At 42.4% G+C, this 21,224-nt stretch overlaps 1 protein-coding gene across 1 annotated transcript in view; it reads right to left on the reverse strand.

Annotated features, from left to right (window-relative positions):
- The window catches only part of LOC140467262 (potassium voltage-gated channel subfamily A member 2-like), a 37,529-nt gene extending 16,851 nt beyond the window's left edge, over positions 1 to 20,678 (reverse strand). The window contains exon 1 of the mRNA XM_072563510.1: positions 20,230 to 20,678. The gene's annotated coding sequence lies outside the window, so the exon portion shown is untranslated. The remainder of the gene's footprint in view (positions 1 to 20,229) is intronic.
- Positions 20,679 to 21,224: the final 546 nt, after the last annotated feature.

A 21,224-nucleotide genomic window follows, 5' to 3' on the forward strand; every position in this document is an offset into this window, starting at 1 on the left:
ATTTGAAAGGAAAGGATCATATGGAATGAAAAACTCTGGCGAGGTAGTAATGATGGTCACCCAGAAAGACAAGTAAAACTTGTAAATGATATATCTTTTATATATCTGATTCATCTTGTATACCTCAAAATGGAATTCTAATATAGCCAGTACATTCATTTAATCCCTCTAGGAAGACAGTGCTAATAAACAATCAAACTATTACATGATTAATTGGAACCAATGACAATATTTTGGATTCTAAGTAAATTGTACTTCAAATGCTCATATGCTCTGTGACAAAGGTTTTCAGGAACAGAATGCAGTTGACCAAGGCCTTCATACATTATGACACGTGACTGAACTATCACAGGCACAAGCCAATTTTCATTGGATATTTTGGTTTTATCAGAGGGGTCCAGTGAATGGAGAGCCAGAATAATTACAGGGCATGCAAGAAAAGCCACAAGCAAGTTTAAAATGTTTAGAATGTTCGGGATGATTGGCTGAACAAATATGCAGATAGCAGCATGTGTTTAAGGAATAAGAAAGTTCAGTGTCATGGTAGGTGATTCTTATATAGACAGTGATCATATAACAGAGACAGACTGATCACACAAGAGGGAAAGATGGCAGTAACTGTTCTTACACACACAATAGTGAAAGGATAGCTCATAGCCTGAATAAAAAAAGACAATGGCTGTAGAACAGTTTGGATCAGGACTCAGAGCTGAAGTCCTTAGCTTTTGGTGGCTATTAGGAAACTTGAGGAAAAGTTGCATGTTGTGACATACAAAACAAATGGATTTCGATAGTTGGGGAGCATTTGATTCTGAGGATAACGTAATGGATCTGAACAAGTGATCGAAGATGTGACTTAGGAGCTTTCAAAGAGTCCCCACTGTGCAGAAGTAGGCCATTTGGTCCATTGAGGAGAAAGTGAGGACTGCAGATGCTGGAGATCAGAGCTGAAAATGTGTTGCTGGAAAAGCGAAGCAGGTCAGGCAGCATCCAAGGAACAGGAGAATCAACATTTCGGGCATGAGCCCTTCTTCAGGAATGACCATTTGGTCCATCGAGTCTACATCAACCTCTGAAGATCATCCTACCCAGGCCTTCCCCCTACCCTGTATTTCCCGTAGTTAATCAGCTAACCTACACATCCCTGGACACCATGGGCAATTTTTAATGGCTAATACACCCAGCCTCCACATCTTTGGACTGTGGGAGGAAACTCATGCAGGTACAGGGAGAACATGTAAACTCTACATAGATAGTAGCCTGAGGCTGGAATTGAATCCAGGTTCTCTGTTGTTGCAAGGCAGCAGTGCTAACCACTGGGCCACTGTGTTACTCCTTAAACAGGTTAATTGTGAATGGTTTTAAAGAGTGATACAAATGTTAGTTGGACTCTTTCACAATTGAAAATATAATTTTAGAAAAATGTTTCTTTTTTTTTCATCACATATTCATGGAAATGTGGCTCAGTCAACATAATGGCTGCATTCTCCAAAACACTTTTTAGAATGAAATGTTTATGAAACAAATGCAGAAGGAAGACTATAGACTTGAAACATAAGCATTTATAAATATAAATGATGTCGACAGTCCAGGTTGCATCATTGAGACCTATTATGTTGATAATGTTCTATAATGTTTTATTTACATAATAATGTTTTATTGGTTTAAAGGGCAACATAAAAACATCTGAATTATGCATGTTTTTGAAGGGATGACCCTGCAAACTTTGGGACATTTGGTAAGATCGGAGTAGCATTTAAAATTAAGAGTCAGATACTTAGGGCCTTTAAGTATATTGCTTTCATATTAAACAGTGAAAGTCCAGAATAATATGAAAGCAACACTGTTTCAGGAGTGTTCCTGCCACCATGGTTAACCAGACCAGGCCATTAAGAACACAGCTGTTATATCTCAAGAGGAGTCAGAGTAGTTGTGAACTTTTCATTGGAAAAAGACAGCAGGTCAGTGTTGATGTTCATAGAATCTCTACACGCCAGAAAGAGGCCATTTGGCCCACTGAGTCTGCACTTACCCTCCAAAGATCATCTCACCCAGATCCAGCCCTTCACAGTATTCCCATAACCCCACATTTTTCATAGCTAAGCTACCTAGCCTGCACAACATGGGGCAATTTAGCATGGCCAATCCACCTAATCTGCAAAATTTTGGACTGTGGAGGAAATGAGACCATCTGGCAGAAACAGGGAGAACAGGCAGTCACCAAATCTGAGTCTCTGGCACTGCAAGGTAGCAGTGCTAACTACTGAGCCATTGTGCCACTCAGACACTGGATTAAAATTTCATCATCCACCATGGTGGAATTCAAACCCAAGTCCCCATACTTTATCTGATGAGGTCATATTGGACTCAAAGCATGAACTCTGTTTTCTCACCAACATGATGCTGAGTTTCTCCAGCATTATTTCATTTTGAGCTTTGATTGATTAGCTGAACTGTCTGTGCACCCAAACTAATCCAGATTTAGATATCTTGAGTTAAATAATACAATGGAACACTCTAAAGTGGAGAAAACTTTAGATAGTTTCTTAAAAAATCATTTCAGGGATGTTGGTATCACCGGCTGGGCCAGTATTTATTGCGCGAACCTAGTTGCCCATGAGAGGGTAGTGGTGAGATACCCCTTGAACCACATGTAAACCCACAATGCCGTTAGGGGAGGGAGTTCCACCAAAGTAATAGTGATATATTTTCAAGTCAGGCAAAACGATGGCTCAATGGTTAGCAGTGTTGCCTCATAGCACCAGTGACCTGGATTTGATTCTACCCTCGGGTGACTGTGTGGAGTTTGTACATTCTCCCTGTGTTTGCGTGGGTTTCCTATGGGTGCTCTGGTTTCCTCCCACAGAGCAAAGGTTAGGCGGATTGGTAATGGGAAATGCAAGTTACAGGGATAGGAGAGGGGTTTGGACTGGGTGGGATGCTCTTTGGAAGGGTTGGAGTGGCTCGATGGGCCAAATGGCCTGATACCATACTATTAAGTCGGGATGGTGAGTGGCTCGATGGGGAACTTGCAGGTGGTGGTTTTTCCATGTATCTACTGCCTTGTGTCTCTGGATGGTAGGGGTTGTGAGTTTGAACAGGGCTGTTGAAGAAACTTTGGTGAATTGCTGCTGTTCATCTTGTAGATGGTATGCACTGTTGCCACCGTGTGTTGGTAAATATCCAAGGTGGTAGATCCTGTGCCAAACAAGTGACTTTTTTGTCTAGGATGCTGATGATCTTCTTGAATTTTGTTGGAACTCTATTATCCATGCAAGTGGACTGTCATAACAGTCAGACAGAAACAGGTCCTTCGGTCCACTACATCTATGCTAATCAACAAACACCAAATCAGTTTAATCCCATTAGTCCATAGCCAACTATGCCCTGGCATTTTAAGTGCTCATCCAGTGACCTCCACCAATCTGTCAGACAACATGTTCCATCTTTCTGCCACTGTCTGGGTGAAAATTGTTTTTCTCAGATCTCCTCCAAACCAGTCGTTCCTCATCTTAAATTTATGTCGTCTGGTCTTGGAAATATCCGCCATGGGGAAAGGTTTCTCATGATCTAACCTGCCTGTTCCTTTCTGAATTTTGTCTACCACAATCAGATCCCTCTCAACCTCTTCTGCTTCAAGGAAAACAAACCCAGCTGAGCCAGTGTCTCTTCATAACTGAGACTTTCCATCCCAGGCAACATCATGGTGAATCTGCTCTGCATCCTCTCCAGTGTAATCAAGTCCTTTTGGCAACCAGAACAACACACACAGTTCCATTAGTGGTCTAACCAATGTTTAATAAAATTGTAAAAGACTTCCTTGCTCCTATATTCTATGCCCTGCATAATAAAGGCAAGCATCCTGTATGCCTTCTTTACTATCCTGTCTACCTGTGCTGACACCTTCAGGGATCTACAGACTCATACATCGAGGTTCCTTTGTTCATCAGTAGTCCTGAGGAACCTACCATTCATTGCGTATTCCCTTATTAGACCTCCAAAAACACATCATCTCCCATTTATCTGGATTAAATTCCATCTGCCATTGCTCTGTCCAATTTACCAGCTGATCAATATCAGACTGTAGCCTGATCCTCCTCACTCTCAACAATACTGCCAATTTTTGTGTCATTTCGAAACTTACTAATTCTACATTCACATCTAAGTTGTTAGTATACATTAAAAACAGCAAGGGTCCAGCATCAATCTTGTGGTACATCACTGGTCAAAGGCTTTCAATCACAAAAACATCTCTCCATCATCACCTTTTGTCTCCTATTTGTTAACCAATTTTGGATCCAGTTTGCTATCTTGTCTTGTATCCCATTGGCTCTTACCATTCAGACCAGTCTTCCATGCAGGATCTTATCAAAGGCCTTACTGAAGTCCATGTAAACCACATCGATTGCACTACCCTCCTCAATATATTGAGTCACCTTTTCAAAAAACTCAAATTATATAGATGGCATCTCCCTCCTACAAATCCATGTTGACTATCCTTGATCAGTTCATGCCTTTCCAAGTATGATTAATCTTGTCCATCTGAATTTTTCCGAATATTTCCCTGCCATTGATGTCAGACTAACTCATCTGCAATTACCTGGCCTATTTCTGCTGAACTATAGTAGCTAACCTCCAGTCACCTGGCACTTGATCATGGCCAGCAAAATATTAAATATTTCTTCTGCCAGAGCCACAGCAATCTCCTCCTCTTCCTTCCATAACAGCGTGGGATACATCTCATCAAGCCCTTGGGATTTATGAAATGAAAACCGGAAGAACTGCGGATGCTGGAAATCAGAAACAAAACCAGGAATTGCTGGAAAAGCTCAGCAGGTGTGGCAGTGTCTGCGGAGAGAAATCGGAGTTAACTTTTCGGGTTCAGCGACCCTTCTTGAGAACTCTTGAGATTTATGCACCTTTATGACTGCTAAAACATCTCATCCCTCCTCCTGATTGATCTTAACGCATTTTAGAACTTCACCATCCAGCTGAAATCCTAGCTACAATGTCCTTTGTGAACACAGAAGAGAAATATGCATTTAAGACCTCACCCAAGTCATCTGGCTCTATGCAGAGAATACCCCTTCAATCTCTAATTGGTCCCACTTTTTCCCTGGTAATCGCTTACTCTTGACATACTTATAAACAGCCTTGTGTTTTTCCTTAATCCTGACCTCCAAAGATATTTTGTGGCTCCTCTTTGCCCTCCGAATTTCTTTTTTAAGCAACTTTCTACACTCTCTATACTTCTGAATCGCCTCCCCTGTTTTTAATGCACTTTTCCTGACATATGCTTCCTCTTTTTCTTCATCAATGTGTCGATATCCTTTTACGTTCAGGCTTCCCTGCATTTGCTTCCCTTGCCTTCACTCGGAGGAACTCACTGGCCTGAATTCTCACTCTACTACTTTTAAAAGGATTCCACTTTCCAACAGATTCCCAACTTGCGCCTTGTGTCAGATAGGCTTTGGGAGACAGGAGGTGAGTAACTTGTCATAGAATTCCTAATCACTGATCTGTGCTTTTCATTATGATATTTATATGGACAGCCCAATAAGTTTCTAGACAACAGTAAACCTCAGGATGTTGATAGTATGGGATTCAGCAATGATAATGCTTTTGAATATCATGGGAAGGTGATTAGATTCTTGTTCGAGATAGTCATTGTCTGGCACTTGTGGAAGTAAAATGTGTTATTCCTTATTTTCAATCCAAGTTCGAATGTTGTCTTTGTCTTGCTGCATTTAGGCCCAGGCTTCTTCAATATCTGAGAAATCAAAAACATGGCTGCCATGAATATTGAAATTATCAGTTGAACATCTCCATTTCTGACCTTATGATGGAGATCAGGTCAGTGAGAGAATAGCTGAAGCTGGTTGGGCCCATAACACTAGCCTGAGGAACTGATGGTCGCATGGCCTAGTGACTAAGGCTTAGGTGTGGCTAATGACATCAGGAGCTGTTGTGGTCAGTGGTAGTGTTCCTATCTCTGCACTATGAGGCCTGGGTTATAGTTTCATCTACTCTAGGCGTGTATAATAACATCTTTGAGCAGATTGATTAAAATCATATGCCTTGAGGAACTCCATAGAAAAGTTATGGCACATAAAGAGGTTGTTCAGCCCATCATACTTGTGCTAGCTACCCACTTTAATCCTATCTTCCAGCAAGGGATTCATTGACCTATAGGTTACAGCACATTGAGTGCAGATTCAGGAACATTTTAAATGAGTTGAGGGTTTCGGTCTCAAATATCAAACTGTGAGTCAACTTCAGACACTCACCATCCTTGAAGTGAAAAGATTTTTCTCATGTTCCTTCTAAACCCTCTACCAATCACCTGAAATCCTTACCCCTTGCTCATTGACCTCTTCAGTAGGGCAACTATGTCTTTCCTGTCCAGTCTATCCAAGCCCCTCATAATACTGTACATCTCAATTAAATAACTTGTTATATATGACTTTAATAATTTATTATGATTAAGTTAGCCTCCTCCTTTCTAAGGAAAACAATCCTAACCTATCCAATGCTTCTACATTACTGCTATTTTCAAGCCCTGGCAACATTCTTGTAACTCTCTCTCCTCTCTCTATAGCAATCAAATTTTTCATGTAAAGTGGTGACCAAAACTGTATATAAATCTTCAGCTGTGGCCGAAACACATTTAATACAGTTCCTGCTTTGCTATGTGACATCTCATCCAATAAAAGAAAATATTCAATTTGCTTTCTTTATCACCTTATCTAACTGTCCTGCCATCTTCATGGACCTGTGGGAATGCTCTTATAAGTAAAGACACTGAGCATAAAAAAATAGAACCAGGAAGAGGCTGGATTCACCTTGCAATGTTAGCACAACTGGTTGAAGTCTCTCACACTCTCTACCCCTTGTAATGTTGTCTCATTGATTGCTTTCTTTGCCTACTCCTCAGACTTCTCCGGATTGCGTTCCATTTGTGAATTTTCCCCCCACTCATCCAAACCATTGATATCACCCTGCAGTCGACAGGCTTCCTGTTTACTACCAATAATTCAGTCAATTTTTACATCATCTGTAAACTTACCAATCAAGCCTCACACATTTAAGTCCAAGTCATTAATATATTTCAACAAACAACATAAGACCCAGCACTGAGCCCAGTGGAATGCTACTGAAAATCGCTTTCCATTTGCAAAATCAATAAATCACACATTACCTTTGTTTTCTGTAGCTGAGCCAATTTTGGATCCAATTCGCCACATTCCTCTGCATCTCAGTCTGCCATTTGGGATCTTGACAAATGCCTTAGTAGACAACATCCACTGCTCTAATCTACTCAATCCTGCTTGTTATGCACTCAAAAATATTCACGGAAACTGTTAAGACACAACCTGCTCTTAACAAATCATGTTGACTATCCCTGACTAATCTGTGCCTTTCTAAGTGAGAGTGTATTCTGTCTTCTGGAGTTGACTCTGATAACTTGCCACCACCCAGGTCAAACTGACCAACCTATAATTATTCTTCATACTTCTTTTAAACCGTGGCGCAATGTTCATCAACTTCTGATTATAGAACATAGAACAAAACAACACGAGAGCAGGCTCTTTGACCCAACATGCCTCCGCCAACCATGATGCAATGCTAGTCCTATCTGCCTGCATGTGATCCATAACCCTCTACGCCCTGCTGTTCATATGTCTATCTCAATGCCTCTTAAATCTTGCTATTGTATCTGTTTCTACCACCTCTTCTGACAGCGTGTTCCAGTCACCTACCAACCTCTGTGTAAAAAACTTGCCTTGCCCATCTCCTTTAAATTTTGCCCCTCCCACTTAAGCCTAACTCTGTGTTCTCTAGTATTTGAAATTTTCAAAAAAAGGAAAAAGGCTCTGAATGCCCACCCTACCCATGGTTCTGATAATTTTATGTGGTTCTGTCAGGTTGCTTCTCAGCCTCTGATGCTCTAGCGATAACAATCCAAGTTTATCCAGCCTCTCCGTATAGCTAATCCTTTAGTACCTCACCTGTATCTAGTGATTCAAAAAATGATCCTTGGAGTAACCGTTATTTCCTTCCTGGCTTTCCTTTACTGTCTAAGATAAAATAAAGTTAAAAATCACACAACACCAGATTGTAGTCCAACAGGTTTATTTGGAAGCACTAGCTTTCGGAGCGCCGCTCCTTCATCAGGTGATAGTGGAGGATACAATTGTAAGGCACAGAATTTATAGCAAAAGTTGCCTTACTACTAAGACCCCTCGGAATCCTAGTAGCAGACAGACCCACCAACACTCTCAAACAAAAACTAACAAACTTAAAAGACCCAGTACAACCCATGGACAAAACCAACGTCACCTACAAAATTCCATGCAAGGACTGCCACAAACACTACGTAGGACAAACAGGAAGAAAGTTTGCCACCAGGATACATGAACACCAGCTAGCCACAAAAGGACATGACCCTCTCTCCCTCATAGCCCTACACATGGATGAAAAAAACCACCATTTCGACTGGGACAACACATCTATCCTGGGACAGGCTAAGCAAAGATATACCAGAGAATTCATAGAGGCCTGGCACTCCAACCACAGCGCCATAAACAAACACATAGATCTAGATGCCATCTATCAACCCCTCAGCAAACGAACAGGAAATTACATCACCACAAACCCCAGGAACCCCATCCAGGAGAAAGATATAAATAGAAAGCAGGAGACAACAGCTTCGCTTCACTTGGAGGTCGCCACTAATGATGTTACCTAGCCAGGTAATGAAACGTCTGGATATCAAACCTACAGCTCAGTGAGCAAACCTACACCCTAAACCTCAACCTGAGCTACAAACCTTCACAAACCTTGCAAGAAACAAAGTACCCATGAAGAACTCTGCCCACATCTTTGCATCCACATAAGTGACCAAGTCCATCTCTGATATATCTAATTCTTATGTTAGTTAACCTTTTACTCTAAATGGACTGATAAAAAATCTGGTGAGTTTTCCTTGATTTTATAAACTAATATACTTTCATATCATCTCTTTACTTTCCAAATTTTCTTTTCTTAAAACTTTATCCTTTATTTTTCATGATTCTAGAAGACCATAAGATATAGGAGCCGAAGTACACCATTCAGCCCATCCAGTCTGTTCCATCATTTAATGAGATCGTGGCTGATCTGATCATCTCCAATTCCATTTTCCTGCTCTTTCTCCTAGCCTTTGGTTCACTTACTTTAGCCTTGCATATAATTAACTACCCAGCCTTGATAATTCTTTGTGGTTAAAAAAAAAAATTATAGATTCACAACCCTTTGAGAGAAGAAATTCCTCCTCATCTCTGTCTTAAATGGCCAACCTTTTACACTGCGCTTGGTCCAAGAACCTCCTACAAGAGAGAATACCTTTTTCACATTTACCTTATTTGTATGTTTCAATAAAGTCTCCTCTCAGTCTTCTAGACAACAGTGAGTACAGACCCAATCTACTCAATTGCTCTTAATAAGTCAATCCCTCCATACCTGAGACCAACCTAGTGAATCTTCTTTGGAATGTCTCCAATGTCAGTATGTCACATTTTCTTAGGTAAGGGGACCAAAACTGCTCACAATATTCCTCAGGCAATCTCACCAGCACCTTGTAAGACTTCCCTAATTTAACATGCCATTCCCCTTGAAATAAGGGCCAACATTTCATTACCCTTCCTGATTACCTGCCATACCCGTGTGGTAGCTTTCTGTGTTTCATGCACAAGTACCTCCCAGTCCCTTTGTGTTGCAGCTTTCTGCAGCTATTCTCCATTTTAAATAATACTCTGTTCTTTTGTTTTCCCTTCAAAAATGGACTACTTCCTACATTATACTCCATCTGCTTACTTACCCTATCACTTTGGAAAAAAGAATCCAGGCATGGACTATTTTCTAAAGGGTGAGAAAATTCATAAAGCCAAAGTACAAAGGGATCTGAGAATGCTAGTCCAGGATTCTCTAAAGGTTGACTTGCAGGTTGAGTCCGTGGTTAAGAAAGCAAATGTAATGTTGTAATTTATTTCAAGAGGATTGGAATGAAAAAGCAGCGATGTGCTACTGAGACTTTTTAAAGCTCTGGTTAGGCCCCATTTAGAATACTGTGTCTAGGTTTGGGCCTCACACCTCAGGAAGGACATATTGGCACTGGAGAGTGTCCAGTGGAGATTCACACGGATGATCCCTGGAATAGTAGGCCCAACATATGATGAACTGCTGAGGATCCTGGGATTGTATTCATTGGAGTTTAGAAGGTTGAGGGGAGATCTAATAGAAACTTACAAGATAATACATGGCTTAGAAAGGGTGGATGCGAGGAATTTGTTTCTGTCAAGCAGGGGAGACTGGGGCCTGTGAATTAGAGGGGGTCAATTTAGAACGGAAATGAGGAGACATTTCTTCAGCTAGAGAGTGGTGGGCCTGTGGAATTCATTGCCTCGGAGTGCAGTGGAGGCTGGGATGTTAAATGTCTTCAAGGCAGTGATTGATAAATTCTTAATCTCACGAGGAATTAAGGGATACGGGGAGAGTGTGGGTAAGTGGCGTTGAAGTGCCCATCAGCCATGATTGAATGGCAGAGTGGACTTGATGGGCTGAATGGCCTTACTTCCACTCCTATGTCTTAAGGTCTAATATCCCTCTGTAAACTGTTTCCATCGCTCCCCCAACTTGCCTTGCCACAAATTTTTGCATCGTCAGCACATTTGGCTATAGCACATTCACATCCTTCCTCCAAGTCATTGAAATATATTGTAAACAGTTGCAGTCCCAGCACTGATCCCTGTGAAACTCCATAGGTCGTGGGATCATCAACCTGTTGTCCCCACTCGCTGCTTCCTGCCCATGAACCAACTCTCTATTACACCAATATACTACCTCCAAAACCATGGGCTCTTATCTTATAATTTAACCTTTTGTGAGGTACTTTGTTAAATTATTTCTCGAAGTTCAAATACAAGACTGGTTTCCCTCTTTTGGCTCTGGTCGAAACTTTACTGCCACGAGTATTGGAGGCAAGGTAGATGATGAGTTAAGGGAATAGATTGACACATGGAATTGCGATATTGTCACCATCTCAGTGACTGGTTAAGGGAAGGCAGGCAACTCGATAGTCTGGGGTATAGGATCTTCAGGAGAGACAGGGGAGGGTGTAAAAGAGGAGGTGATGTCGCATTATGCATTAAGTAGTCAGCTAATGCTGTAAGGAGGGACAGTATCTTGGAAGGATCTTGAAAGAGGCTTTGTGGGGAGAGCTAAGGAATAAGTTTATAGGCCCCAACAATCAGCAGGAAATTCAGAAGCTGATATGTAGACACTTCACTGAAGTACTTAAAAATAATAATTGGGTTATTATATTAGTCTCTAATATAATATATAATATATTATATTAGATATATCTAGGGGGTTTCAACTTCTCCAACATTAATTGGGATGGTCATAGACTAAATGGTTTAAAGGGGGCAGATTTTCTTGAAACATATTCAGGAGAGGTTTGGATGTCAATATGACAGCACTATGAAGTTCAGTGCTGGACTGAATTTTGGGGAACAAAGCTGGACAGGTGTTCGAGGTGACAATGGGAGAATATTTCAGGAACAGTGACCTCAACACCTTACATTTTAAGTTTGTTCTGGAAAAGGAGAAATATAGTCTACCAAAACAGCTTTTCGATTTGGTGAAAGTAGATTTCATATAAGTAAGGCAGAATCTGGCCAAAATAGACTGGGAACAGTTAGTTGAGGTTATATCTACAGCAGAACAGTGGGAGGATTTCAAAAGGTATCTGGGAGGACAACAGGCCCAACATTGTTCCCTTTAGTGTGAAATGAAGGAGCAACAAGCCCAGATAAACCTGGATATCTAGGAATACTCAGGAATCGATAAACAGGCAAAGCGAGACCATATAATAGATACAAAGGAAGCAAGCCAACTAAGGCTGTTGAGAAGTATGGAAAGTGCAAAGGGGATCTTAAGAAAACAATTACGAGAAGAAAGAGGGGCATGAGAAAAGACTGGGGAGAACACAGTCTTTAAGTGCATGTCTAAAACTAGGGGGCATGCATTAAAGGTGAGAGGGGAAAGTTCAAAGGATATGTGGGGGGCAGGTGTTTTACACAGAGAGCGGGAGAGGTCTGGGACGCACTGCCAGGGTTGGTGGTGCAGGCAGATACATTGGGGCACTTAAGGGGTTTCCAGGGAAGGACACAAACATGCAATGAATGGAGAGAAATGGATCACGTTCAGCACAACATCATGGGCCGAAAGGCCCATTCTTGTGCTGTACAGTTCTATGTTCTATATTAAGGGAAGAGGATAACCAGGAAAAGAGTAGGGCACATGAGGGACCAAGGGGCAATCTGTGCATGAGACTAGAGAACATTGGCATGTTGTTAAACTAGTACTTCACAACATCTTCACATGGGAGAAAGAACATGTAGATACAGAATTTGAGAAGAGAGTCCATGAAGTGCTTGAGCTAGGGTGGCATGGTGGCTCAATGGTTAGCACTGCTGCCTCAGAGCACCAGGGACTCAGGTTCAATTCCAGCCTCAGGTGACTATTTGGCGGGAGTTTGCACATTCTCCCCATGTCTGCGTGTGTTTCCGAATGGTGCTCTGCTTTCCTCCCACAGTCCAAAGATGTGCAGGTTACGGTGGATTGGCCATTCTAAATTGTCCAAGGATGTGCACGCTAGGCGGATTAGGCATGGAAAATGCAGTGTTATAGGGATTTGGTCTGAGTGGATGCTCTTCAAAGAGTCAGTGGGGATTTGAGGAGCCGAATCACCTGCTTCCACAATGTAGTGATTCTCTGATTAACATATGGAGTGACAAAGTAGTGAAGGTTTTGGCTGGTTTAGGAATGGACAAATACCCAGGTCCGGATGAGTTGTATCCCAGGATGCTATGAGGGATGAGGAAGGAAGTCACGGGGGCCCTCTCCCATATTTTTTAAATCGTCTCTGGCCACAGGAGAGATATCAGAGGATTGGAGGACGCCTAATGTGATTTCACTTTACAAGAAGGGTGGTAGAAATACATCTGGGGATTACAGGCCAATGGGTATCATGTCAGTGATAGGGAAACTGTTGGAGAAACTTGTGAAGGAGATAATTAATCTCCATTTAGAGAGATGCGGTTTAATCGGGGTAGTCTATCATAGAATCCCTACAGTGAGGAAACCAGCCATTTGACCAAGTCCACACTGACCTGCCAATGAGTAACCCACCCAGACCTATTCCCCTACTACTCTACATTTATCCCTGACTAATGCACCTAACCCACACATCCCTGAATGCTATGGGCAATTTAGCATGGTCAATTTACCCTAACCTGCACATCTTTGGACTGTGGGAAGAACCTGGACCTTCCAGAGGAAATCAATGCAGATACAGGGAGAATGTGCAAGCTTCACACAGACAATAGCCCAAGGCTGGAATTGAACCTGGGTCCCTGGTGCTGTGAAGTAGCTAACCACTGAACCACCATGCCACCCATAGTCAGCATGACTTTGTCAGAGGGAGGTCATGCTAAACAAATTTGTTATAATTTTTCAAGGAGGTGACCAGGTGCGTACACAAGGCTAATGGAGTTGACGTAGTTTATATGAATTTGAGCAAAGCCTTTGACAAAGTCCCACACAGGAGGCTGATAAAGAAGGTGGAAGCACTTGGATTCCAGGTTAACTTGGCAAATTGGACCCCAAACTGGCTTAGTGATAGGAGACAGAGGGTAGTGGTGGAATGCGGTTTGTGTGACTGAAGTCCGGTGTGCAGTGGTGTACCACAGGGATCAGTGCAGGGGTCTCTTATTGTTTGTGATATTCATACGTGATGTAGATGAGACTGTGGGATGGCTGATATTTCTGGCTTAAATATGCAACCTTTCTTCTAGATGATGTCCTCTTCTCCCAGACTCTCACATGAGGAGAAACAACCTCTCTGCATCTACTCTGTCAAGTCCTCTTAAGAATTGTGGATGTTTCAATAAGGCCATCTCTCATTCTTATAAATTCTAATGAGTACAGGTCCAACTACTCAGCCTCTCCTGTAAGATAGTTCCTTTATACCTAAGATAAACCTAGTGAACCTTCTCTGGATTGCCTCTAATGTCAGTCTATCTTTCCTTAGGTAAAGGGGCCCAAAACCATTCATAGTGATCCAACTAATGACTCTCTGGACTAATGCCTTTGAAATAAAGGACAAAATTCCATTTGCCCTCACTATTACTTGCTGAACCTAAATGCCAGCTATTTGTGATTCATGTGTAACGACGGCCAAATCCCTCTGGTCTGAAGCTTTCTGTAGTATTTACTCATTTAATCAATATTCAGCTTGTTTACTCTTCCTGCCAAAGTGCATAACATCACATTTTCCCACAGTATGTGCCATCTGACAAAGTTGTGCCGATTCACTTAACCTGTCTATTTCTCATTGAAAACTCTTTATTTCATCCTCAGCACTTGCCTTCCCTTCTATCATTATGTCATCTTATTTCGGTTGTGGGTAAGGTGTTGGAAAAGGTTATAAGAGATAGGATTTATAATCATCTGGAAAGGAATAATTTGATTAGGGATAGTCAACACGGTTTTGTGAAGGGTAGGTCGTGCCTCACTAACCTTATTGAGTTCTTCGAGCAGGTGACAAAACAGGTGGATGAAGATAAAGCAATTGATGTGCTGTATATGGATTTCAGTAAGGAGTTTGATAAGGTTCCACATGGTAAGCTATTGCATAAAATACAGAATTTTGGGATTGAAGATGATTTAATGGTTTGGATCAGAAATTGGTTAGCTGAAAGAAGACAGGGTGGTGTTTGATGGGAAATGTTCATCCTAGAGCTCAGTTACCAGTGGGGTGCCGTAAGGATCTGTTTTGAGGCCACTGCTGTTTGTCATTTTTATAAATGATATGGAGGTGGGCCCAGAGGGATGGGTTAGTAAATTTGTGGACAGACTAAGGCAGGCAGAGTTGTGGGTAGTATCGAAGGATATTGTGGGTTACAGAGGGTCATAGATAAGATGCAGAAATGGGCTGAGAAGTGGCAAATGGAGTTTAATGCAGAAAAGTGTGAGGTAGTTCACTTCGGAAGAAATAACAGGAGTGCAGAGTACTGGGCTAATGGTAAAATTCTTGGCAGTGTAGATGAACAGAGAGATCTCAATGACCAGGTGCATAAATCCCTGAAAGTTGCCACCCATGTTGATAGGGTTGTTAAGAAAGCATATAGTGTGTTGGCATTTATTGGTAGGGGGGTTGAGTTTCAGAGCCATGAGGCCATGCTTCAGCTGTACAAGACACTGGTAAGGCCGCAACTGGAGTATTGCATATAGTTCTGGTCACCGCATTATAGGAAGGATGTGCAAGCTTCGGAAGAGGTTTAGAGGAGATTTACTAAGATGTTGCCTGGTATGGAGGGAAGGTCTTACGAGGAAAGGCTGAGAGAACTAAGGCTGTTTTCATTGGAGAGAAGAAGATTGAGAGGTGACTTAATCGAGGTGTATAAGATAATCAGAGGGTTAAGACAGGGTGAACAGTGAGTGAAGGCTGACATGAAGGGACTTAGCTTTAAATGGAAGGATAATAGATTTTGGACAGATATCAGCGGTAGTTTCTTTACTCAGGGAGTAGTACAGGTGTGGAACGGTCTGCCTACAACAGTAGTAGACTCACCAACGTTAAGGGCATTTAAAGGGCATTGGACATACATATGGATAATAATGAAATGGTGTGGATTAGATGGGCATCAGATTAATTTCACAGGTCGGTGCAACGTCGAGGTCCGAAGGGCCTGTACTGCGCTATAGTGTTCTATATTCTATGTTCTATCTGCAAACTTGGTGATAGGATATTCACTTTCTACATCCAAATTATGAATACATAACGTAAATAACTGAGGCCCCAGAATTGATCCCTGTGGCACTCCAGTAGCTACAAGTTTGTCATCCTGGCAATGTCCTCTTATCTGTTTTATAACTACCCAAGTTAATACACTATCTACAACATCATGGGCTCCTGTCTTATGAAGTAGGTTATGTATGGTGCCTTATTGAACACCTTTTGGAAATCAAATAAATTACATCTGTAGCTTCCTCTTTCTCTGTCCTACTCAGTACTTCCTCAAAGAATTCTCAATAATTTTCCAGGTGTGATTTCATTTTCATGCTGACTCTTTGATTTAATGACATTTGTCTGAATGTTTTGCGATTACACCCTTTGTAAAAGAATCTAACATTTTTCCAATGACAGATGTTAAGTTTACTGGACTATAGTTACCGATTTCTTTCCCTTCCTTTTTTAATAAGACTGTTACATTGGCAATTTTCCAACCTTATGGCACTTTTCCAGAGTCTAAGGATTCTTGGAACATTCTTACCATGATCCCTGTAGCTATTTCCTTTAATATCTTAGGATACTATCCATCTGGTCTATGGGACTTGTCAGCTTTTAGCCACATTCATTTCCCTACTACTTTTTCTCTTGTTATAGTTATTATGTTTATTTCTTCCCCGCCCCCTTTAGCCCCTTGATTATTAGAATTAGACTTTCTGAATCTATCAGTGTCCTTACTGTGAAGACCGATAAAAAGGATTTATTCTGCTCCTTTGTCATTTCTTTGTTACCCTTTATTATTTTTCCAGTCTCGTTCTCCAAAGAGTCCATGTTCACTTTGGTATCACTTCCTTTTTTAGCAGAAAAGAAGATCCTCCTGCCTGTTTCTACATTATTTGCTAGTTTACCCTCATTGTTAATTTTCTCCATCTTTATTACTTTATTGATCATATTTTGTTAGTTTTTGGATCTTTCCCAATCCTTTCATTTACCGCTAATTTTATGTTTTTTTTTCTTTCAATTTGATATAACAATTTGATATAGGTGAGGTTCCAGAGATTTGGAGATCAACCAATGTTGCTCCCTTGTTTAAGAAAGAAAGCAGAGATAATGCAGGAAATTGTAGGCTGGTGAGCCTGATGTCTGTGGTGGGGAAGCATTTGGACAAGATTCTGATGGAAAAGATAGATGCACATTTGGAAGAAAATGGACTAGTTAGTAACAGGCAGCATGGTTTTGTATGAGGAAGGTCATGTCTCACCAATCTGATTGAATCTTTTGAAGAGGTAACAAAGATACTTGATGAAGGAAGTGCTATGGATATAGTTTATACAGACTTTAGTAAGGCATTTGATAAAGTCCCACATGGCACAGAAACTAAAATCACATGGAATTTGGGGTAAGCTAGCTAGATACATATAAGTGGGCGGCACGGTGGCACAGTGGTTAGCACTGTTGCCTCACAGCCCCAGAAACCCGGGTTCAATTCCCGCCTCAGGCGATTGTCTGTGTGGAGTTTGCACATTCTCCCCGTGTCTGCGTGGGTTTCCTTCGGGTGCTCTAGTTTCCTCCCACACTCCAAAGATGTGCAGGTCAGGTGAATTGGCCATGCTAAATTGCCCGTAGTGTTAGGTAAGGGGTAGATGTAGGGGTATGGGTGGGTTGCGCTTCGGTGGGTGCGGTGTGGACTTGTTGGGCCGAAGGGCCTGTTTCCACACTGTAAGTAATGTAATGTAAGGATGGGCTTGGCCAAAGAACTGGTCATAGAAGACAGAGGGTAGCAGTGGAAGGGTGTTTCTCAGAATGGAGACCAGTAACTAATGGTGTTCCAAGGGACCAGTCTTGGGTTTCTGTTGTTTGCAGTATATATAAATGATCTGGAGGAAAATGCGGGGTCTAATTAGTAAGTTTGCAAATGACATGAAACTTTTGTAGTTGCTGATAGTGCTGATGATTATGAAAGGATACAACAGGATTGGCAACTTGGGCACAGAAATGGAGTTTAATCCAGACAAAGGCAAGGTGATGCATTTTGGAGGATCAAATTTATGTCTGAATTACATTATAAATGGTAGAATCCTTAGGAACATTAACATAAAGACAGATCTGGGTGTACAGGTCCACAGTTCCCAAAAAGAGACAACACAGGTAACCAAGGTGATTAAGGAGGCAGATGGCATGTTTGCCTTCATCGGCCGGGGTTTGGAGTACAAGAGTTGGCAAACCATGTTGCAGCTATATAAAACCCTTGTTAGGCCACATTTGGAATACTGTCTGCACTTTTGGTCACCACACTACCAGAAGGACATGGAAGCTTTGGAGAGAGTGCAGAGAAGGTTCACCAGGATGTTGCCTGGTCTCAAGGGCATTGGCTATGAGGAAAGATTAAAAAGACTAGGATTGTTTTCACTAAAGATGCCAGCTGAGAGGAGACCTGATAGAGATCTACAAAATTATGAGAGGCATAGAGAGGGGGGATCATCAGAAGTTTTTTCGCCAGGGTTGAAGTTTCAATTACGAGGGAGCACAGGTTCAAGATGAGAGCAGTAAAGTTTAAGGGAGATGTGCATGTGAAGTTTTTTGCACAGATATGGTAGGAACCTGGAATGTACTGCCAGCAGAGGTAGTGGAGATAGGCACATTGGTGACATTTAAGAGGCATCTGGATGGTTACATGATTAGGGAGGGAGTAGAGGGATATGGGCCAAATAAGGGCAGAAGGTTTGTTTTTTAGTTTAATTCAGGCATGATGTTCAGCGCAGGCTTGGAGGGCTGAAGGGTGTGTTCCTGTGCTGAACTTCTCTTTTTGTTCTTTGTATTTTTGTTCTTTATGAAATCATCTCTGTCCTCCCTTTCTCCCTCTGTAAGGGTTAAAAAAAACCCAGAAAACCCAACGAAGCTTGAATGAGCGAATTCCAACAAACAAAAACTAGCTCTACCCAATCCAACATCGAAGCGAAGAAAATTTTACTGGCAACAACTGTCAGCATTGTTGAAATTAAAAGAGATTGTGAAAGGGAATTTAATTTATCTTTGTGATCTGGACATTTGATCTTTGGGGGCTGTTGTTTTCCCTGTCTTTTTTGTTCTCCACCCATCATATGTGTAAAATCATCTGCCCTTTGACTGTCTTAATTATGAATAAGTATGTGTATTTATGGTTTCTAAATGGGTGCAGTTCAAGTCCCATAATAGTTGATTAGTAATTCTTTCTATTCTCTGCCACTTGTTAAGGTTAAGTGTGTTACAATAAATAAAGTTATCTTCTGTTGATAATGAAACCTCGTGTGAAACCTACTACTGTCTATGACAGCAGTCTGTCAGCTGAAGTGATCATTTTGGTGCTCTCATTGGGATTTTGAACACGTTAGAACATAATTATCAGTGCACTCTTCCCAGTTAAGTTGTGACCCATTGTACATAGCTGGTAGACATTATGTGGAAATCAATTGTGCCCCATGTTCAATGATAACTGTCTAGAAACAAACACTGAACAGGTCTTGTAGTGCTGTAAGTAGTGTCCCTAACTCTGGGTGAGACTGTCCAGGTTCACTTGCCCTGGTGGTATCTCATAGCATTTGTGAATAGAGTGGTTGGGTTAAGGGGACTTTTTTAATGCTGTAAATAAACATAAAAGTTTATAAAGATTGCGTCCAGGTGGATCCTTCTTTAACTGGCTTTCTGTGAAGGAACATAGTGAGGATGAAGGACTAGAACGATGGAGACAGTGAAGCAAAGTGAAGGGTGATTGGAGAAGGGTGGTGGGAGAGGGAGGCGAAGGGATGGAAAGCAAAAGAGAGGTATGAAAGGGATGGGAGGATAAAGGATAGAGAGGGATGGAAATAGTGAAAAGTCAAGCATGGGGGAGGATGAAGGAGACAGAGAGGGAGGGAGGTGGAAGGATAAATGAACGGAGGGACACTGCAGAGGCGAGAAAGATGGGAAAGGAAGAGAGGGATGGGGAAAGTGAAGGAGAGAGGGCTGGGGGATAAAAAAAGAGTAATAGGGAGAGTAAAGCAACGGGTTAGTGAAGACAAGGAAGATGGAGAGAAAGATTCAAGGAGAAATGGAGGGAGGGAGAGAGAGGGATAGAACTGGACTGCTTGTTTTTTTCTCTCTCTGCCCGGCGGTGATGGGGTGGGGGGTGTGCTGTGGGGGAGGGATTGCTTGTCCTCTCTGTGACTCCCTCTCTCTCTCTCTCTGCCGCTCGCCCACCCATCCCTCCTGCTCCCTCTGTTCCCCCTCCCTCTCCCTCCATGTCTCTTCCACCCTCCCCTCTCAGTCTGGGGGTTTGAGGGATGTACTCTGCTGCCTGCCTGCCTGCTTCAGGAAGATGCTGCTGTTGCTGGCCGCCGCTGTGTGGCTGGAAGCGGAGGGGGAAAGCGCTTGTTTACCTCGCTGACAGGGTGACCTTGGCAGCAGCACTGCCCGGGAATGCTGGATCTGGCCTCAGGATGATGCCGCGGTAGATGCTGCTGATTCCCAGCTCCGCAATCCGCCCTTGGAGGCCAGGAGCTGGGCGATTCCGGACACTTTCGGAAGCTTCCTGCTGCTCAGTCCTCAAACGCTGCTGCCAATGAGCTGCTCCCCGGGGCTCCAGGAGGGCACAGGATCGCCCCTTAGCATCGTAGGCTGGTGAGGGCACAGCTCTTTACCTGGGCACCAGCTGCAGCTTTCAGCTGGTACCGCCTCCCGTCACAAGCTGCTCAATCTGTGGCCTCTGCAATGGAACAAGAGAGAGGAAGAAGATTAACTCCAGGGACAGCTCTCTCTCTGGCAATCTCCATCTGTCCCTCCTCAGTCTATTCAATCTCAATTGCTCTCACTTCCCTTCCAATGCTATTTTAGGCTCTCTTTTTGTCAGTTAGCCTTTCTCCTCTCTCTCCCTCTCACACACCCAGATGCACATACACTCCTGTTCATACCTGCATTAACCCTCTCCCTCCCGTCACACCCTCTTCCTGTTCATGCAACAGGTCTGTGACCAAAATTACATCCTCAAATTCTAACTCTGCTGTCACAGAAACACCATTGCTACAACTTCTCAGCACCTCTGGTAACAACTGGGGAGAGTTGATGGGCATAATTTTAGCAGGCTTGCCATGCTGAGATTGAATGTGGGTCCCAGGCTAGCACTCACTCATGCTGGACCACTGAAACAATATGCCCCAGGAGCAGCGTTTCATCTCAGTGCAGAATCCCAGTTAAGGGGCCTCAGTGTTACACGATTGTGGTCCAACAACACTAAAGAAATAGTGATTTTGTTCCAAGTCAAGTTGATGAGTGGCTTGGGAGGGAATTTGGAAGTGATGGTGTTCCTGCAGTCCTTGCCCTCCTGGATGGGAGAGTTCGTGGGTTTGGAAAATGCCATCATTTTGCCCCCTCAACC

Source organism: Chiloscyllium punctatum, chromosome 45, assembly GCF_047496795.1.
Source record: "Chiloscyllium punctatum isolate Juve2018m chromosome 45, sChiPun1.3, whole genome shotgun sequence".
NCBI classification, from domain to species: domain Eukaryota; kingdom Metazoa; phylum Chordata; class Chondrichthyes; order Orectolobiformes; family Hemiscylliidae; genus Chiloscyllium; species Chiloscyllium punctatum.